We start from the raw sequence: 23,194 nt of genomic DNA on the forward strand, positions 1-23,194 counted from the left end.
TTCCTCCCTCACCTAGCGTCTCGCCTAGATATAATAGCCATTCTTTTCCTCGCACTCGAGTAGCCTTTTAAATATGGCACCAGACCTACCAGCCGGAGCCACGTAGGCGCCTCGATCCCCATCTCACTTAGCTTCCTGATACATTTGAAGAAATTCTTTATCATCTCTTCAATATCGCCTGAATTCATTACAATTCTATATACAGTGCCTCCTATCTTTATTCTTCATCACCAAAGATGTTCCTGTCCCAGTGTCTATACACCAGCAGCAGCCCACTCTTAATCTCAGCCCGGTCAGCCAACCTCCTGAAACTGGGCGCCATCCTACTTGCCCTGCACTTCTGCCCTTGCCCAGCCCCTCTCAGATCATCAAGAAGCACAAAGTCGCTTCCCTCCTTCTCTGAGTAGGTACTCTCTGCCATGCTACCATCCTGAACAGCCCTTCTCCCCAGAGGTTGGCAACCAATGTGGGGATTTCCTCATTATTTATTCCCTCTTCCAGTTTCCTTAACAATCCTTCATCTCCAACCCTCCTGGGAGTATGGGTTTCTTCTTCAGAACCTATCGTGGTTCCTGCTCCGCAGACCTTACAGCCTGTCCAGCGTACTACATCTTCAGTCTGCGTAATCATTTCTGTCTTCTGAACCATCGTCCCCTTGTTTGAAAGTTCTGACTTGCATGTTGCTACTCTGTCTATTAATTTGGCCATGTCCAATTGCAATTTTTTAATATCGCTTTTAGTATTTCTGTCGAAGATCTTGCGGAACGTGTCACTTAAACCTTCTAAGTCAACAATGAGCGGCACTAGTTCGTGGGCCTACCCTTTCTCCTCGTCGCTTGGTTTTCGTTTCTTCTTTCCAGCAGTTAAAACCGACGAAACTACAGCCTAACACTGTCGCCTAGACGACTTGTCTTTCTCCCAGGTATCTCTCCATCTCTCCTTCAGTCACTCCTCTCGCTGAAATTCCACCACCCCCATTTCCAACGCACTAACGCTCCAACTGTTCTCCGAGGGGACCTCGCATACCAAAGCACGATCTGGCTCATCCTGACCCCGTAGGGAAAGACTCCCTCCACCACCCACTCCGTTCCGAGCCCTTTTGGGCTTTACCGGAGGTCATGTTCGAAACCTGGGCTTTTGACATATTTCAGTCCACCTCGGCCAGGATGCCACCGATGGGAATGCCACGAGTGACATTCCCATCAGTGTATACTATTATTTAATGAACTCAAAACAAAACACATCGCACCGAGTTTTAAGTAAAACCGAAAATACCTAACTAAACAAAGGAATTGAACAACCTACCCGTAGAAGGTAAAAGTGAGTTCTAGGTTATGTTAAAACAAAAACGAAATAAACTGAAAAACGTGAAAACGTTGAGTTGAGGTTTGGCAAATCTAAACGCAATCACTTTGAAACAAATAAATAAATTTTAAGTTGTATTTTAATAACATAATCTTTACTACATAATAAATCGCTTTCTTTACTGCCTTCAACAATTCAGGTGTTTTTTTAGACCAACAGTTTGCCGGTTATCTTTAAATTGTTAAAGTAAATGCTGTTTTAATCTGGAATGATAAATTTTTTAACTAAAAAAACTGGGATATTTTATTCATAAACAGAAAAAGTCGAATTTACAATGATTTACAATTTGTATCTACAATGACTGACTTTTAAATATATTCCTGAGTCAGAGAGCTTGAATTTAAATAACAATCCAAAAATAATTTAAATTATTAATCATTGCTCATTATATTCATCACTATTTTATTTGTAATGGATAAACACTAAACGGATCATGCTGTGCGGTATTCAAATTTATTTCAGTCAGGAATAAATAAATTTTTTGCCCTGAAAACACCAATGTAGCCAAGTTCTCCACGGTATATATTTCTATTCTATCTGAATAAAAGAATGTTTTTCTAGGTCGGGATATAATATTATATATCATTTAGATATACAATGCCATTAAATGAAAAATGATTCAACTACATGATAATAATAGATGTTAAAAAGATTTATAAGATTAATTATTCAGAGGATATATAAGATCATTTCTAGATAGCCAAATTATTATGATATGTAATGTGAAAATAATGTTATGTTTGCTTTGATACAGGGTTTAATACCTTATAATTTTTTTTTTTTTTAATTTTCTACGGTTTTTAATGTAGCATCAAACTATGACATATTTTTTTATGGAGTTATATGTAATCGCAATAAATATTTATTGCGCTGAAAACCTTAGCGTAAAATTAAGTTGCTTCAAGGGCTAAAAGAATATGGTTTGATCTTGCAGAAATTAATTATATCACTCGCCTAGCTTGTAACAAGATACTCAATAATTACACGCTATGAAAAACAGAAATAAAAAAACTATTAAAATTATAGCCTATAGTATTCATACGATTAGTAATGACATTTATTTCTTTAAAGACAATTGCAAAGATTTTACCACAGTTACGGTACCTTCATGAATGATTATTTTGAATTGAAACCTTAGTTCAAAAACACTATATATTATGAAATTACCCTGTTACTTAATCCAATGGTATCATCCATCGGTATCCACTGGATTGAATGGTATCATCCAGTATTAGAACATTTACAGATATTTGATATTTTGAGAGAGACCACTTTATTATACCAGTATCAGCTAGGGACCAAGAATATTTCTTCTGAAGTTTGATATCGGCCGGTGCACTGGTCAAGATATACTGTATTATACATTTCATAAACCTCTAGATCCCTGACTGCTTAACAGTTTTTATAAATTAGATGTACAAATTCCTTTAAAACTTTCATGACAGACTTCTCAATATTATGTTAGGTACGATCACACCGCATCTCTTTGTTTGAGATGCGGACGTAAAGCTATGTCTTTACTCATAAATTTATAACATTTCACTGGATAATTTGCTGTGTGCTGGAATTTTTTTTATATGCACATTGTCAAAATCTGATAAAATTGACCACAATGAGTTTATTGTTATGAAATTGCAAATATTCACATCGGTTTAAAATTTTCACTTTCAAACAGAAATCTCAAAACAAATCCATCCAAATATCACGATCTAATTTCTACATTCTCAAATAAATATTTTCACTTCCTTCATAAGTTATTAATTAAAACAAAAAAAAATGTTTCATATATATATATAAATAGATAGATAGATAGATAAGGAAACCCCAGATAAAAGAATGGTATGTCCTACTCCTTTTATCTCAAAACGTAAAAAAATTCATTTTCACCCATCCCTTCCCACCATGCGACCAAAAGTAATATCGTAATTTTCTTCGGAAAGTTTGTGAAAAAAAAATACGTCTAGATATTTTGTAAATGTTCTCATTTTATTTTCCATTTTATGTTTAACATTAACTTTAAAAATTCATGTTTTTCACCTATACCACTGGGAAGAAACATGTTTGAAAATTCTAAAAAAATTCAAAATACAATTGTTCTCAAAAATACTACATTACTATATCGATTATTAAAATGAGATCACGTCCAATATTTATTCGTATTAATTTGTTTCCATAGAAATTTATATTACTTATTATATTTTCTTAGTAGAGTAGTAGATAAATGGGGTAACCGTGAAAACTAGTTCATTAGATGATTGTTTTAAATAAATATTTATAACTTATAACAAAGCTAACCATTTACAAACAAAAGAAAATTATTAAATGTTAATTTTACCCGCTATTAAACGTATAACACTCTATTTTTATAAGAGGCGTATGCTGTTATACAAAATAAAATATTTATACGTCTTCAATCAGTAGATAAAATAAGTAATAAAGATAAAATAAATAAGCTGTAATTAAGAAATAACTCAATAAATTTTTATTAGATAGGAAATGAAATTTAAATGATACATATCCTACTAAATTAAACGTTCTATATTATCTTAGAAAATGAAATAATTTGAGTATATTATTATTAAATATATAATTATTTTGAGTATATTCACGACCTGTTTTAGATATTATAGATATTATTTTAATAAGTAAGATGTGATTGATGGAATCCGTGAAAAAAATACCATACTTGCCGAACTGGATCGGTTCATAAGAAATATCTACTAAAAATCATTAATTTTATAAAAATAAAAGTTTTGATTTTAATGATGTGATGAATTTGTAAGTTATTCTCTTAGGTGAAAGTGTGAGTATAGAGAAAGCTAAAGTTGAGTAGTTGAGTATGGTCAACAAGAGGTGTAGTAGAAAGGAGGGATACTGATGTGTAAAGAAATTAGTGAGTAGTATATTATTTACTTGTTCGTAAGCTTATTTGATATATTGTTCTCTCATTACCGATGAATTTTTACTTAATAACTCGTTTTATAATAACGGTAAAAATCATGGTTTAATAATCCAATAAATTATATATTTATTATTATGACTATTGGCTTCTTTTCCTTTTCAATTACAGTTTCTTCTTTTATCAAGATGATCAGAAATAGATTTTGTAGTTGAAGAAAAACTGCTATATGTATATATATATATATATATATACACATACACACACACCCGTTTGGGTATAAAAAAAAAATAATCCTTAATGTATTAACTGCCTAGTAACTAATTTGCCATCCACTATGGAAGTTTTCCGACCTATAGTTTTCCATTTAACGGCATAACATCGTTATTTCAGTGAGGTATAATCATTAAAACTAAAAATTAATACATGTGTTTTATATCTGAATTCTTTTTCTAATAACTTTTTCGGTTAAAATACATATAATTAATTAGATTACATTGTGGAATCGCGTTTTAAAACAATAATTACTTTATAAAATAATTCAGATTTCTAATCTGAGATTTTTTTAAAAAATACATTGCTCGAATTGACCCAAAATATTTAATACCATTTTTATTTAGGAAATTAAGGTAATTTTATTAAACGCATGATTTTTCGATATCTAATCAAACTAAGAGGAATTTATCCCCATAGATAAATAAACTATATATTATTTTCTATTCACAATATGATGCCACGATTTTGTAACATTGAGTTGACGGTTGAATTTCTTGTTCCTTATTACGAATTCAGTAGTCACAACTCTGTGATAATTTTCTGGCCTTCTGGAACTCCTTTGTCCCTTACACACTCCTTCCATTTTCTACTCACACTTTCGAAAATTTTGTAGTTTATTTTTAAAATTCAATTAAGTGTTTACGATTTTTATTCAAATTAACCGATTGGTTCAATAAAGGGTTTCCATCGATACACTTTTTTAAGCTATTTGCATATATATCTGTATCTTATTTACTTAAGAAGCAACGAAAAAATAAGGAATAAAGGCGATGGAAAAATAGTATAAATTTTATTCAAATAGCTGTAACTGAAAGTTTTTATCTCCGTGCAAAAGTTAAAAAGAACTTACTGTTTAATAAAATAATTATCGATTATCTGTAAAGTGGTATTCAATTTAGTTTTACACGCAAATCGCTGAAATTATGCGCTTCAAAATACATCACTTTTTTATCACTGCTCCTAACGATATAAGTTCTATATGATATCTGATGATAAATAATTACACACCTGCTCATCATCATCATATAAAGTGAAAGATTGAGACATACTCCTTCGGCAGAGCACAAAACAGTTACATTTGGAGAATAAAATGTATGAACTATTTCAGTTATTAATTAATATTTTTAATCTTAATACGAAACTTTATAAAAGTGTTTAAGAAAGGATTTTTAATTAATTTAGAATAATAATGACTATTTTAAAATTATAATTTAAAAATATTTTAATTATAATTTCTTTATAATTATGGTAATATCATTATTATATATTATCTATCTATCTATATATAATGACAATCTTCGTTTTGTGTGTGCCCTAATAACTCAACAACTACTTCAGCGATTTCTCTGAAAATTTTACAATTTATTATTATTGACTATTAGTTCCAATACTTATTAGCCTGGCATGAGATGTTTGTTGTGCATAAGAATGACTATACACTCAAATTTAGCAATAGCGAAATAATGCCGGGTCCGCTAGTAATTATTGTTATTTATGCATTATAATATAATATTTTGAAATATTATATAGTTTACTATTCTAAAAACGCCTTTTTCTTTCTTGTGCGAAGTAAAGGAAGTATTGTGATCGCGAAAAATTACGGTTTTCAGATCTCAACGGAAATCTATTTTGACCATCCCTGAATCGATTTTCACTAGTTTCCGCGTGACGTCTGTACGTACATATGTATCTCACATAACTCAAAAACGACTAGCCATAGGATTTCGAAAATTTGGATTTAGGACTGTTGTAACATCTAGTTGTAGACCTCCCATTTTGATTGCAATCGACTGTATCAAAAATGTCCAAAAAACCCAAAATCCCAAAATTGGATTTTCGACTTCTTAACTGCAGTAATAAGCCCTCATTGAGAGCTTTTCAACGAAATTTCATAAGTGGTACTTATTTTCAATCATTCCAGAGTTATATCCAAATAAAATTTTAATTAATGAAATATTTGCCTCTTACTAGGGGAAGGCACCGCGCTTCAATCCGACTTCATCTCCTTTTTTTAACTTTTTTTGAATTGAAATATATTGATTTATAAATAATTATTATTAACCTCTGATTGTAAAAAAAAAAAAAAAAAAAAAAAAAAAAAAAAAAAAAAAAATTGAATAAATAATAATTCAATAACAGCATTTAAAAAAGAAAACTTAAAAAATATCAGAAGTTATTAATAAAATTAAATTTTATATATTTTTCATTTAAAAAAAATGTGTATGTGTAATTTATTAGTCATACAGTGGTCATGTGATGTCCACAACACATTTTTTTATTACAGCGCAATAAATATTATTGACAATATTATTATTGTTATTATTATTATTAACAATACACATTAATAAATTATGTAGAAGTGATAATTCAATTTTTTAACAGATGTTTCAACTTATTCATATATGTGATGGATGGATTTGATCTAGTAACCTTTATTTTATTGGAGAGCAACCGTTTAACCTCAATTTGTCCATCACAATTTAATAGATATTAATGTACATAATTCAGTTCTTTGTCAATAGGTGTGTGAGTTAAGAGAAAAAATAACTGAATTTTAATAATCTTATTTACCATTATGACGCAAAATTATTTGTTAGAAATTAGCAATTCTATTTTAATTAATTTTTAGTTTCTGTTTTTTATCAATGGATAAACTTTTGTCAATATTTCTGAATACGTTTTTTAGCTTACAAAATAATTTTAGGAAAAAGACTAACTAAAAGATATTCATTTTTAGTCTATCTTTCATGTTTGACTAAAAATAAATAAATAAAATTCAAACTAAATTAATGTAGTTTATTTTTTACTTCCTTGTACGAAATAAGGGAAGTATTGTAATCACAAAAAATTTCGGTTTTCAGATTTCAACGAAAACATTCATTTTGACTATCCCTGAATCCATTTTGACTAGTTTTGGCGTGATGTTTGTACGTACGAACATATGTATCATGCATAACTCAAAAACGATTAGTCAAAGGATGTTGAAATTTTGGATTTAGGACTGTTGTAACATCTAGCTGAGCACCTCTCCTTTTGATTGCAATCGACTGGACCAAAAATGTCCAAAAAAAACCCAAAATCCAAAAACATTTGCATTTTGGAATTTCTGTAAACTGCAGTAATAAGCCCTCACTGAGAGCTTTTCAACGGTATATCATAATTGGTTCTTATTTTAATTTTTTCCAGAGTTAGTCATATAAAATTTTAGTTAATGAAATATTTAGATGTTACAAGGGGAAGGCACATCGGTTCAAATCCGTCTTCATTTCCTTATTTATAATTTTTTTTTTTTAATTTTAATATATTGATTTATTAATAATTATTAACCTCTGACTGGAAAAAATCTTTTATAATAAATAATTATTCAATAATAACAATAAAAAAGAAAAAAATATGAAAAAAATATCAGAAGTTATTAGTACTAAAATAACAAAAGAAATAATTAGTACTGAAATAAAATTTTAAGTACTTTTCATTTAAAAAAATGTATATATGTAATTTAACAGGCTTATAAGGAAATCATATGGTATTCAAATCAGATTTTCTTTTAAATGATGTATGTTAATGCATATAATATGTTTTCGCTGAAATATTGGTCTTCGTTAGTTTATTAAAAGTCAATATAATTTCTGTTACAACAATGATAAATTCTATTTTTAATTTTATAGGTATCGTTATTAAATCTGAAGCTCTTCTTCAGATTTAATATTTATTTTAATTTAGTGCTTAATCCGTTTAAAACTAGTGAATCAACGGAACTTGCTCCAGCTGACATTTACTATCCTATAACCGTAATATATGGTTCCGTAATTTAATACAGTAATGTGCATTGTTCTACTAATTTATTTTATAATAAATATTGTAATTTCACGAGTTATAATTTTAAAACAAATTAATTAATTTTAATTGAGTTAATTAAATCTTAAAATTAAAAAATGAATGGCACGTAATGGACTCGATACTTTAATCCGAATTACACATACTTATTATTATATTGTAGATGTATTTTATAATAGATGATATCATGATAAATTTAAGTTACCTAATCAAAAAATCTTCATTTTTACTTCCTTGTACGAAGTAAAGGAAGGATTGTGATGGCGAAAAATTTCGGTTTTCAGATTTCAACGAAAATATTCATTTTGACCATCCCTGAATTCATTTTGACTAGTTTCGGCGTGACGTCTGTATGTACGAATGTACGTATGTATCTCGTGTAAATCAAAAATCAAAAACGATTAGCCATAGGTTGAAATTTTCGATTTAGGACTGTTGTAACATCTAATTGTTGGAGGTAACATCAAAAGGGGAGGTTACTGTTGTAACTTCCCCTTTTGATTGCAATCGACTTGACAAAAAAGTCCAAAAATGCTCAAAATCAAAAACAATTGGGTTTTGGACTTTTTCTTAACTGCAGTAATAAGCTTAACTGCAGTATGAGCTTTTCAACAATATATCAAAAATGGTACTTATTTTCATTGGTTCCAGAGTTATAGCCAAATAAAATTTTAATTAATGAAATATATGGATCGTATAAGGAGAAGGAACGTCGTTTTGAATTTCACTTCATTTCCTTTTTTTTAATTTTTTTTTTAATTAAAATATATTGATTTATTATTAATTTTAACCTGTGACTGTAAAAAAAGTTACAACAGATAATAATTCAATAATAACGGTAAAAAAATATATGAAAAAAAATCAGAAGTTATTAGTGAAATAAAATTTTATATGTACTTTCAAAAATGTGTGTATGTAATTTAATAGGCGTACAAGGAAGTCATGTGGTTTCCTCCTTAGGATTTTTATTTTTAATCCAATATTATGCCAATTCATTGACGAATAATAATAATAGGTTTAATTATCTGAATTTCAAATTAAGCATTAAAAAAATAAAACTCTGCTTATTTTACAAAAATTAGAAGTAAACAATAAAGAAAACCATTACAAAATCTACAGTGGTAGAATGACGTCATCCAAGTCGTTGAATTCTGAGTGCTTCTCACTGCACCTGCGTCGAAATTAGCTAGTACTGTAACAAGTTTACTTTCTGGATCCACTAAAAAAAAAAATTTACACAACTTTAGTTCATTACTCAGATTGTTCTAGGTGTACTGAAAAGGTATTTCTTAGAGTACTAAAAGAAAAAGAAGCCTCTGCCAAATTTTGTTGTAATTTCTTTAATAACAATGTTTTAATGTTTTCTTCTTCTCTGAACATTCAGTCAGAATACATCACACACATTTTTTTAAATTTCTTCTGGCTTTTGAATTGATATACAATGCCAGTCGTATTTTCCTGATTTTCAAAATCTATACTTCTTCTTTTTTCATAAAATCGTACACATTATTAATTATCTTCCGAACTTACTGATTAAATGTTTTTTTTATGTTTTACTGTGGATTTAGGAAGAATAGTTTTGCATGAAACTAAAATATAAAAGTATTTAGAAAGATAAGATCTTACTGTAACTCATGCTATACGCGATACCCATAAAAAGAAACGGAAAAATGGCATTATGGGAAACGCACTCTATGCACAAGCAATGATTGAAAGTTATTCTGTGACTTTCTTACGTTTAGTTTAAGAAAACTGTAATTTGTTTTGTCTACGATTCGTACTATCGATTAATGCCTACAGTTTGTCAGATCATTTAAAGAGATTAATTGTCTGTTGACAGGTAACGTTCACAGATTATGGGTCATTACTTTTTTATATTATTATTTCTTAAAATTATAAATTTGTTAAGATTTTCAGCGTTTGTTAGTTTTAAATGCTAGGTAACAAAAATTCATAATAACAGTTAATTTTAGTAACATATTATTTTAAAAGAAACTAAAATTACTAGTACAAGAGTAATAGTTTAGTACAATTGCAAGGGTAATAATTCTAGTAAAACTGTAATAAACATTACTCTTGACAACTTTTCACGATAGAAGTTTCTGCGAAGGACTGTTAAAAGTAAAGTAGATTCTATTTTGTGACAACGGGAAATATTTTTAAATCGGTTGATATATGCAGCGTAACAGCTAATAGGCCGCAAGTACCAAATCTTTGCTCTTAAATGTATAAATATTTATTTATGTTATTATTACTTTATTTTACGACAAAAAGATTTATTTAGTATCCTTCTTTCTATCTTTTATAGGAAAATATCAGAAAAAACTTTAGGCAAATATTTCAAATACAAATTATCGATTGCAATCTATAGCCATGAATAGACAGATACTGGTTACAATTTAGGTATGATGAGATGTAAATTAAAGTTTAATTAATAAAGAGAAATCTGGAAACAAAGGAAAATGAAATTGGAATTTAAAAAAGCATGTTGGAGAATGAAAATTTGACAAATCTATTTCAGCGACCAGCAGGCCTAGAAATGTATATGAAAAGAAATGTGTGTGACCTTAAAAAAGGGAAAGAAATCGTTGCTGTAGATGAGGATTTTTATGAAACAATAACAATAAATAGATAGTTGAATAAACCACTATTAAATGCAGACTGATTCACAAAGAATATAATAAATTTTCATGACATGTTCTGGTAAGATAAACAAGAAAATTCGCATAAATTTACATATATACTATATACTAGCTCCCGTTGTAGCTTCGCCCGCGCTATATGGTTGGTTACCTGCGTTTACCATCGCGGTCAATTTTTTTTATTTTACGTTTTTTCGTCAACTAACCAGAAGCAAGTGCAGCCAGTCGCACATATAGTAACGGTGACAGTGGGTGTGTTGGCTGCAAATATCCCGTTTGAATTTTGAAAATCGGAAGATGGGTTACGAATATATAACAATATTTACAAATAACCGTGATCTCTGGGATCAAAAGTGTAGTATCTGATGCACTCAAAAGTTAGCCTTCAATCTACTAACAAATACCTGGTTTGAATTTTGAAAATCGGACGATTTTTTGCAGAGATTATAAGAGCACCTCTCAAAACACCCAAAACATTATATGGCATCTCCAAAAACAGCGCCCCATTGTTACCGGTTGATGGTGATTAGTTTTGCCTACCACGAAGTGCTCGCATACCTCACCACTCAAACGTCACATCCAGTCCCCACGGGAAACCCATGTTAAACAGAAATTTTTTAACTTTATTTAATATTATTTTATTTAACGTAAATTTAGTACTCTTAATTTTGTAATATTTTTCATTAGATCGATTGGAATCATTCAGTTCAAACCCAGCTCACACAGTGATAGTGACTCACAGTTCATTAATTCTATTCATTAAAATTTGTGCTTAACCGGAAAATCTCCACTACTCTATTTATATTGTAACAAGATTGGTATAACGGACCTGAGTAATGGATTCCGGCCAATTAAGAAGAAAGTAGTAGAAAATATAATAATGAGGAATCCAGAAAGAGGCTAAAAGAAACCCCCCTTTAGTAATGGTAACAACTCCGTTTAACAACCGTCTTTTGTAATACTGCTCGCTGACACACAATAAACACATGTTTTTTTACCGAAAGAAGATTTACCAGACCAAGGTTTGGCATTTCATGGGAAAATATGAGGGTGGTTGATCATTCTCACGCTTCGAATTTGGTCCAGTCCGGCAGCTAAAGACGCTAGGCGTATATATACTCCGGGAAAGACCAGTTAAAGTCAATTCCACGAGGAGATTCTCCGATGTGAGTCTGTGAGATGGCAGTCTGCAGATGTGAGTCTGCGGGATGAAGTCTGCGATGTGAGTTCTGCGAATCAGTTCAGAGATTATTAAATCTATATTGGTTTTTGTGTTGCATATATTTCAGATTTCTTTCATTTTTAAACAATAATTATTCTAAAAAATATAACTTTTTACTCATAGAGTAGCTCAAATTACACCATTTATAAAATCTACGATACATATTTTACGCTTTTTTGGAAATTTTAATGTAAAAAAGCTGACAACACAGTTGTAGGACTTTCCCGCCACGCGGATTTTTTTCTGATGCACGGCTTACACACAGATACAACACAACTTGATTTAAAATATTTTTTTATAATTTTATTTAAATACAATATTTTTTGTAAAGCTGTACGTCAATGCTACACTAGCCCTCCTTCTGGTAACAGAGGGTACTATTGACGTAGTATACTCACTTAGCAACTCAGCACTTAGTACTAGTTAGAACATTTTTTTTGGGTGGGTTGCGATTTTGAAAATAATTGTTTTTGAGTGAAGTAGTTCTTGATGCCTTTTTGTAATGAGCTGAGTATGATTTTGGAACTCAGAATGATAAATCAATAGAATTTAAACAGCCCTACAGGTGATATCTTCAATCGGTTATAACAGGTACTGGCTTCATAGACTCGTGATTATTATTTCTCTTAAAGAAAATAACTTTGATTAGTGTCGCTGGTGCTTCGGCTGTTTATATTCTTTATAAATACTTGGATAACATTGTTAAATAGTATTGTGTGATAAATTTGATGTAAGGCCTATTAACATAATAGAACGGAGAAAAATTGCCTATTAATGACTTCTACAGGTACGTGTAGATATATAAATAAATGAAATTATCTATGGCTTATCAGTTTTTTTATGTAATTCTTGTGTTGATTTGATGTTGAGCCTGACTAATTGTAATACAAAAACATTATATGAAGTTCTACTCTCGCTAGCCGTCACAGAGGTATTTTTTCCATTTTCTCTCATGAATATTGATTATGTAAAAGAAGAAGAATTATATCAATTTTCTATAAACATATTTTTTTATAATTTTGATATATTTTCCGTTAATTTTAAAGTTAGAAGTATTTATTTATTATTTCTCTCTCTTTATTTTAAGTTCGACTACTAGTTTTTACTTTTTTAATTAAGTTTCTTTTTTGATGTGTAGCACAAAGATGCATATTCATGTATCTGACAATTAACGATTGTATATATTTAACTTGCTTCTACTTTAAGTTTACTCATTTCTGATGGTCTTTCTTTTTATATCCAATTATTTATGTAACATACCACTTTACTATAAATAAGATATAAAAATTAAACAGTAGATTTCAATAAACTACAAAAACTGTTCCATAAAATGGTTGCTGGCTCTCAACAGAACTAACAACCTGTCAATAGAAAATTGACACACTAATTAAAAAAAAAAAACAAAACATTGTTTGAGTCTTGTAAATTAATTAAAACACAGCTAATGTGAGAATATGAATATGAAATTACGATAAAAGACATTTTTTATAATCTACAAGACATTAATTCATAGCATTATAGAAATAAATTAATGACGTTTCACAAGTACAATTTTTACAACCCAGAAGGAACCAAAAGTTTAAATATCTTCTTTGATTATATGCGTATTTGAAAAAAAATTAATTTTTCCCTAAAATATGTCCTAAAAATTAAATTTAACCTAAAATGTTAATGTAAAATTTAATTTTATGCATTTTAATCTTGCTTTGTTTATATCTTTAAAATATTTTTCCAATAGTTTTATTTTTTTAAATTATTCACTATTGGATATATCTGATAATATATAAATATAATGTGTAATAATATCATATTATATTATATATATTTTATGCTTTATTTTTAACTCTAATTAACCTTCGTAAAATATTAAAAGTAATACAAATGTTATTACAGATTATCTGATTACGAGGAGTTTCATTAGATTCCTCCCCGAAACTATTATAGTAACGATTATAATATTTATTTAATGCAGAGTTGAATAATATTAAGAATTTTAATGTTTAACTCAATAATATTGTATAAACTTTTTTTTTTAATGTGCGTAGTGTAATATATATAAAACGACACAAATAAACTCATATTTTTGGTATTATAATTGCATTAAGTTATCGATTCAAATGTAGTTATGTAAAAGGATTACTATTGTGTTAAGTAACATTAAACTATGAGCTTCTATAAACATTACAGATTTAACTCATTTGTAAAGAATGCTTTTTCCTAAAAACAAATATTTTTTTTTAATAATCTTGACTGTACTTATGATAATTCTGCAGTGATACTGACTCTGAGCAAAATAGTCAAACATAATGGAAGTCCTCTTTTGCCCACAACAGCAGGACTGTCTGGAATTCTTATGGTCCTGGAGTGAATGAGACTTCCAGTGGGTGTCACTGAAGTGGGCAGATGAAATCGACGACGCAGCGCATCGATTGACATTTACCATTCAGGAGGCAGCATGGCGCTCAACACCGGTGGAGATGAACAAAGATAGTAAAAGAAGGAATTATCCTAGAAGGGTAATGGAACTCAATACGGGAAAAAGGAGAATTTGGAGGAGGTGGCGATACTACAGGAATCCTAAAGACGGAACTAACCTTAACGGTCCGCCCGCAAACTTAAGAGGTTGTTGAGAATAGTCAGAAACCAAGCATTTAGAGACTATGTCGAGCAGTTATTCCTGGGTGAAGGTAAACATTCGTTGTGGAGGGCTAAAAGGAGTTTCAAAATTCTGCCGGTGTCGTACCCACCTGTAAAGTCACTTAATAGATAGGCTTGCAGCGACAGCCAAAAGGCGAAGCTGTTTCCTGAAAACCTATGCAATGTGTTCAAGCCACACGACTCGGAAGTGATCTATGGGTTCCTGGATAGCCCGCTTCCTCTATGCTTCTCATTGAGACCCTTTACGGCTGAGAAGTACTGCGAGAGATTGGTATATTAAGGTGCTCGAAAAAGGCCTCAAGATTTGATTTGGTGACTGGTAAAATGTTGTATACCTTCTTTGGCATATCTTTATACAACCCACGTGTTCAATGTAATATTTCGGACCGCATGGTTCCCCTCAGAATAGAAGTTATCGTAGGGTACTATGGTTAGGAAGCCGAATAAATCTGCAAATGACGTGTATTTGTAAGGTCTATAATACTACCTATTCTTGCAAAGGTACTTGAAAGGCTGTTCCTTCAAAGATTATGGTCAGTCTTAGAGAAGGGTAACGTCATCCCTGATCACCAGTTTGGCTTCAAAGGTGGCCATTCGACCATCAAGTAGACTCACAAAATTTTTAGTGTGATTTTTAGATGTGTAGAAAGAAAGGAATACTGTTCAGCAGCCTTCCTAGACGTTAAACAAAGTTTGCATTCGACAAAGTTTGGCTTCCCGGTCTCCTTTTCAAACTGAAGTCAAGCCTACCTCAACCGGTCTATCTTGTGTTGCGTAGTTACCTAGATAGGCGGTTTTCTCGAGTTAAATATAACCAAGACTTATTTGCCTACAGAGATAATCTACATGAGTTCCGCAAAGTAATAGGAATAAAACGCAATAAAATGTATTGTCATAAATCATTTTATCTGATTTATGCATAAATCAGATAAACTGATTTATTACAATAATCATGGTGAATGTTTAGATTTGTTTAATTAAAAATAATATTTTTAAATAATATATAATTTTTAAAAATTGGCAGCATGCATAACGAACAAAATTTTTTTCACAATGTGATCAAAATTTTCAAATTTATTTTCCAATGTGGAGATAATTTTTTTAACAAGTCACAGCAGCAAAGATTTTCTCAAAAAATTAAATATTATGAAATATTATAAGTATTATATTTACTGTATGCCCTGGAATTATTATTTACATATAAAGTTTAGACGCTATAGACTGAAAGGTTGCTTAAAATTTTAATTATACGGTCAAACAAATGTTGCAAGAGTTTCATCAAAAATAAGTCGCGAACAGAGTGAATTGCATTAAGCCCGTATTTAAAATTGCTAACTTCTTTCATCGTAAATAATTATTTAGAAGACTGACGACGAAACTGTTTACTGCATTTTATTCAATACATAATGGAAACGATAAACTGTTATTATAAATTATTAAAACAAAACAAATCTACTTACATAGTTCTAATCTACAGGAGGCTGTAGATGAAAAAATAATTTAAAAAAAATTAAAATGTGTTTTTGTTTTTTTTCGAATTTTATTGGGAAAATAGTATTAGAAAATAACAGTTTTTAGTGATTTCTTAATTATTTTTATTTTCGTTTATTCTACAGGGAATGTTAGTTGGTACGTACTTATAAATATTGTTCAAATGAAAAATAACAAACTTTAACTATTCTTTAAATATCGACATTTTAGAAATAAATATCAAATTACAACCAGCTACCAAAAACTTACAACCAACTCTTAACATTGCACCGACTTCAGAATTCGAAATTTAAAAATTTTAAACATGTTCTTTATTTTGATATTATTTTTATTATTTTTTTTTTACATTTTTCGTTTCAAAAGTGGATAGCCCTACAATAAATGCTACCCGTTTGGGGAAAAAAACGCTGTTTTCCAAAAGATCTCAAAGACGACAAACCTGGATCTTGATAAAATTAAACACAAGTGCAAATAAACGACTTAAAAAGACTGCATTTGAGTAACCAAATTTGCTCTAAAATCCGGAAACATTTTTACTATGAAGTAGTGCTCTAAAATAGATAAAATATCAAAATAACTATGTTTCATTATGCTGCTCAATCAAGTGATAAGCAATGTTGTCAAAAATTGTTCATATATTTTTTTAATCGTTTACGAAGAATATAATTTTCGTTTAAATATGTTTTAGATATACGGAAAAACACAACGATACCAATAGAGGGACCTTCTCTCCAAAGTACAAAAGAAGGTAACAAGATTGATCATTTGGGTAGAATAAGGCTTGAAAACATAGAAAACTATCAATAAAAAATACTCTTATTACACAATAATAACCTTCATTGCTTATTTAAAAAAACTAGTTTTTATTGTATGCTATATAATTTTAGTGCGAAAGGCATAAGACAGCAATTATAAATACTCATATTTAATAATTACAGATTTATTATCTTTTTTTAAACTTTATTCAACCATGTTTCTGGAATGATGGTTAAAAAAAAATTATTTAAATACATTTTTATTTTTTACGTTTATTATAATTATTAGTTTTTTTTTTTTTGCAAACTTCAGACTAACGCCAATTTATTACTGTTGATGAGAGACAAATTTTTTAAAATGCCAAGGGTAATTGAGGGATTCAAACTTAGGACCTTTCTCTTATAGTACATATTATTATAATTCTGCATTAATTATTTCGATCATAATCCTTAAATTCATTAATTTGATTAAAACTGACAAAATAATACGAAAAAATGTTTACTTTTATTTGTTGTAAAAGATATATTGCAAAATTAAAGTTCAGATGATATTGTAAATGAACTTTCACTCAAGAATTTGACCTTGGATAGAAGATAGAGAATCCATAATAGTTAACTGAATAGAAGTTATAATGAATATGTTAATCTTACTTGGTGACTGGCAGAGCTGGTGAGGAGACTTGTAGGAGACTTCAAAGGTTGTCTGACAACATAATATTCACTCTCGTTCATGAACTTTTGTTCCCAATTTTCATCAGTTAGTTGAAAACAATACTACCGTGCATTGAACTATGTGAAAAAAATTTATTTTGAAGAGGTTATTTATGTGCTTTAACAAAAAATATTTTTATTTTTTTATTAAACAAAGTGATAAAACATCATATTAAGTTTTTTTGCTGTGTAATTGTGACCTAATCACTTAATAAATTGGTTAGTTTAGAAATGATACAGTTAAATGCAGAAAATGTTTTACAAGTATAATATTAAAGTATCAAATTATACTTCTAAAATATGACGTAATGTTTAATAATCCCCTTTAATTATATATATATTTTTTTATTTTTGTGTTAGATTAAATGAAGAATCACCTTTTGCTCTTAAGGTGTTATAGTTTTTTTTTTTGTTACACTCTTTTATTTACAATCAGGCTGCCAAATAACGAAACTATAAGTTAATCGTATAAAGCAGCAATAACGTGGAAGAGTGATACCTTCCATGGCAATACAATAAAAGTCTGGAAAAAAATACAATTAAAAGTACAATGAATAAAATATAACTAACAATCCACACAAAGTCCGCAATAAAGTACACATAAATCAACAAGAAATGAAGCAGAGCAACAAGAATAAATAGTAAACACAGCAGTCAAATTGTTAATAAAATAAAGTATAATATTCACCGCTCAACAGGCTCAAGATCCAATACATGCAACACTTTTCAGTCGTCTCACACTCTCCCTGTTACCCAGTAGGTAAACAGTCAGATGGTTTTCAAGCGTGTTAAACTTAATTATATACTTTAAGCTTAACCGGTGACCATGGCGCCTCCAAAATGTTCCTCAGCACCTTTTTCTGGAAGCTTTGGATGATGTCGATATTAGATTTTCTTGCCGCACCCGAAAATTGTATCCCGTAGGCCTATATTGTCTTTAAAAACATTTTATAAAACAACAGTTTGTTATTTAACTAAAACAAGGACCTCCTTCCTAATATAATAACCAGCTCAACCGTCTAAGCTTGATATTTAATTGCTTTCTCTTTTATCTTACGTGACTCTTCCATGTTAGGCGGTGGTCCAAATGAATTCTTAATGCACAGGTGGAGTTAAGATCTAATCTTGGTTAAGATCTATTAAGAAATATTGTTCCCTCCATCTCATTCAGCCAAAAGGTCTTAGTTAAGATCTTGGTCATTATGAGTACACTGTCCGAATGAGGGATGTGAAGTCCTTTAGGCAGATTCGTGGGCAGACTCTCCTCTTCGTCGCAAACATCACATGGCTCGACTTTGCAGTATTAACATGTACCTTCCATTTAGCCACCCATTCACTGAGAAGGTCTAACCCTATTTGCAAAATACCCAGAGTACATGCTTTGCGTTCTAGTTACCCCCACAATAAAAGGGGACCCAGGGTGCAGAAGAATTCCGAAAACCAGACATCGTGATCGCATGACGAGCAGGGCAGTAGACTGCAAATAATACGATAGGTCCAATATTTTAGTCGAGGTCGCTTGATTATGGTCCGTGCTAAAACCTAGAAGCAGGTGAACTGCAGTTTATGTTAGCGAATGTCAATAGGAGTATTCTCGTTCACGATTTAATCAGTCGTGTTGCAGACAAGAACGTAGACCTGCTTGTGGTCACCGAACCCAATAAATATGAAGCTGCCAAACTTGGATGGACTGTTGATATGTCGGGAGATGTTGCCATTATGGACGTAAGTCATAGTACAATGGAGTTTCAAGTTTAGAGGTAGGGGCGTGGTGGCTGTTGAGACCGAAACAGCTTTATTCGTGGGTGTATACATTTCGCCCAACATTGCGTACTTTGACTTTGCCAACTTCATCAACACTTTACAAGGTGTGATTATCAATTCAACCAAGAGGATCGTAATGTTGGGTGATTTTAACAGCAAGATGGTGGTGGCTGGCAGTCGACACATCAACAGGAGGGGATAGATCCTTGCTGATCTCCTGGAAACTGCCGGCTGCATCTGCATTAATGACGACACGCCCACGTACGTAGCGAGAGGTCATCGGTTGGTGCTTGACCTCACAATCCTGGACTATAGGTGGAGGAGGAATCAGTACCAGTGGATGGTTCTCTCAGAAGATATAGCGAGCGACCACCGCGCCTCTATCTTGGATCTGAAAGACGTAGATTTCAGGCGAGAAGTGCACTTCCCCCCCCCCGCACCGGCGAGATTCTCATCAGAACAAATAGAACAATTCGTCAACAGGACTGCAAGTAGATTGTCTGATAGACATCAACAATCACCTGAGGCTTTATCTAATACAATAAAGCAGGAAATGAACAGAATGGCAGCTGACAACGCAAGGAGGCGCTCCGTATATTGGTGGACTGCTGAAATTGAAGCCATGAGACAAGAGCTCCAGTCCCTTAGGAGAAAGAAAAACGTATTCTTAGGAATAACAGAGAAGAGTACCAGGAAATAGCCAATAGATACCTCGAGGCAAGAAGAACGCTCAATAAGGCTATTAAGAGACGTAAAAGGGATTGCTGGATCAGGCTTTGCGAAGAGTTTGACAGCAATCCCTGGAGCCAGGCATTGAGATTGGTTAGCTGGCATTTCTCCCACTACCACCCCATTCGGTCGCCCTAGAGCATAGACCAAATGTTCCGTGCCAAAAAACGGCTACTGTGCCTCTAAAAAACGGTATAGCGACCTCGATCCTATCTGCTCCTAATGAACTACCTAACTTGCGTGAGAGAATTAAGCAGGGTGCCGTACAGCACCCGCTTAAAAGTCCCAGTCGCTCACTTGTCAACAATAAAACTAAATCCGGGAGGCGCACCCATTGTTACAATTAAAACTATTGAAGTTGATATATCTAAAAGGCAGCAATTTAGGCTGCTACGCCTCGGTCGCTGTATGCCAGCTAGTACCTGTCCACCATTTAACAGCGCTTGGAGCTAGTTTGGGTGGTGGCCAGCCATTATCTCAAGAAAGGATTCCTACAACAGAGCTTAGGAGTCATTTTTACATTAAACAACCCTTAAAATTAACGATGACGGTTGAACATAGCAACCTCATCGAGGAACTCCCACACGGTCCGACAATGCGGCTCTCGTCACATTGACTGGCCATTTGTGAGCGGCCAAGTTTCCCCCCGACCTCTAAGTTCCAGGGTGGCTCGATCTCTGGCTCCCCCAAGAACAGGGCAGTCGAACATCATATGCACGTTCGACTGGACCTCCTTGCAGTCACACAACTCATCAGCCACCAGGCGAACCGAAACAGATATTGGTTCAGGTTTACATGGTTAGTGAGCACCCGGGCACCCGACGCCCTTAAAAACGAACTCAAGACATACCATCCCCCAGATCCTGTATAAAACTACACAAGGATCTTCCCTTAGTCGTGGTGTGCCATTCAAGCTCCATGTCTCCATCGCGAGGCTCCATAGCCTCTTCCGCAGAAGGGAGATGGGCAACTGTACGAAATTTTGTTCCGGTGCATTGTGATCACCATTCCGCTCCGTTTTTGGCCCGGCTCGAAACTGCATCCCATATGCCTCAGCCTCCCGACCTCTTCGCAACTTCCACATGACTCCTCGAACTTTCACCACTAAATCGATTGGGAGAGCCTTTCCCAATACAGTAGTAGCCTCATACGAGGTTGTTTTAAATACACCAGTGCAGTGGGGCCAGGCATATCGTATTGTGACCAAAAAGTTCGGGAGACGTATGCCTATTCTCAATAAGACCACTGTTGCAAGGGAGGTAGCCAGGTTGTTCCCGCATACAGTGCCTGATATCGTGAGATCCACACCTTGCGACAATAGAAGATTCATCATGGAAGAGCTACAACTTGCGGCGAGGAGTTTGGCAACCAAAAAGAGCCCTGGCCCGAACAAAATTCCCGCGGCAGTGATCAAGGGGCTGGTTCAGAAGCCTCCCTGGAAGATGCTCGAGACCGCCAGCCACGGCATGGAGAACGGAGACTTCCCCGACTGGTATTCCTACCTAAAGGTACCTCTTCGGAGGAAGATATAACCTATAGACCCCTGAGCCTCCTTAACATGATGGGGAAGCTAGTAGAAAAGATGCTGGCTGGCCGCATCATCAAAGAACTAGAAGAGGGAGCCGGAATCAGTCACTTGGCGAACCAGGAGAATTCCACTGATGCTGTCACTAGACATAAAAAATGCGATCGGAGCTATTAGTTGGGTCACATTAATGACGCAATTGCGGCTAGGGACCTCAGCCCATACCTACGTAGACAAATTGAATTTTACTTGTCCAACAGAGGATGTCTGGTAGAAGCACAGGAGGAAACAGTACATTTTCAAATGCACAGCGGAGTTCCGTAGGGCTCTGTTCTGGGGTCGTTGTTGTGGCTGGTGATTATAGATGAACTCCTTCAGAAGGAGTTTCCTGTCGGCGTCCAGGTCCTGGCTTATGCAGATGACCTTGCAGTCCTCGTAGAGGGAAGGACGGTCTTGGAGGTGCGAGAGAGGGTGTATGCGGCGATTGACACTATACAGGAGTGGTTGAGGTCCAGGGGTCTGAACTGTCTACGGAAAAATGCCGGTGTATTGCCTTTACGGGTAGAAGAGTGCTAGAACCGTTCAATGTTTCCATCAACGGTCATGCTATAGAAGAAGCAAATAACATCAAGTACTTAGGAGTTATCCTCCAGAAAAACGGTAGATACACTGAGCATATAGACAGTGTATGCAACAAGGCAGAAAGGATGATAAAAAGTTTAAACATCATTATGTCATCGCAGAATGCCCCTAGGGCCTCAAAGCGCCGTTTACTGGCGACCACCGTCGTGTCTTCGCTTAGGTATGCCGTTCCAACCTGGTGGCGCTCTATCGCCATCAGGCGCAACAAGGAGACACTAGCGAAGACGCGAAGACGTGTGCTCCTAGGTGTCGTGTCCCCATACAGGACAGTGTCCTATGCCGCCCTGTGCGTGTTATCGGATGCACCTCCTATTGAACTAATCGCAAAAAAAAGAGGGGGAGAGGGCACAAGGCAAGCCAGAACAAGAGGTCAGGGATGCTGTTTATAATATCTGGCAGGAAAGATGGTCGCAGGAAGGTTAGACATAGTAAGGCACTCACAGGTATAACTCCAGAGACAACAATTGAATACATGGTAAGAAGCAAGTTAAACTGGATTAATATTGCTAGTTTTGTTAGACAAGTCGTACTACAGAAATACTCCGATGAGAGAAGACAAGGTGTTGGCTAGAATAAGACTGGGTGGACAGCCTTCCTGGTGAAGTCCAACATGCCGCGGTGTGTTGGCACTGATGAGCCGCCAAAGACTCCATGGGTAACAGTCAGGTAACAGCACAC

At 33.0% G+C, this 23,194-nt stretch overlaps 1 protein-coding gene across 2 annotated transcripts in view; it reads left to right on the plus strand.

The window, feature by feature from the left end:
- Oatp33Ea (Organic anion transporting polypeptide 33Ea) overlaps nt 1-23,194 on the plus strand; it is a 144,726-nt gene that overhangs the window by 14,814 nt on the left and 106,718 nt on the right. The window contains exon 2 of one of the 2 annotated variants that reach the window (XM_075381401.1): nt 17,079-17,138. The exons of the other annotated variant lie outside the window; for it this stretch is intronic. The gene's annotated coding sequence lies outside the window, so the exon portion shown is untranslated. The remainder of the gene's footprint in view (nt 1-17,078; nt 17,139-23,194) is intronic. 2 annotated transcript variants of the gene reach the window in all.

Source organism: Lycorma delicatula, chromosome 1 (assembly GCF_047948215.1).
Source record: "Lycorma delicatula isolate Av1 chromosome 1, ASM4794821v1, whole genome shotgun sequence".
NCBI lineage: Eukaryota > Metazoa > Arthropoda > Insecta > Hemiptera > Fulgoridae > Lycorma > Lycorma delicatula.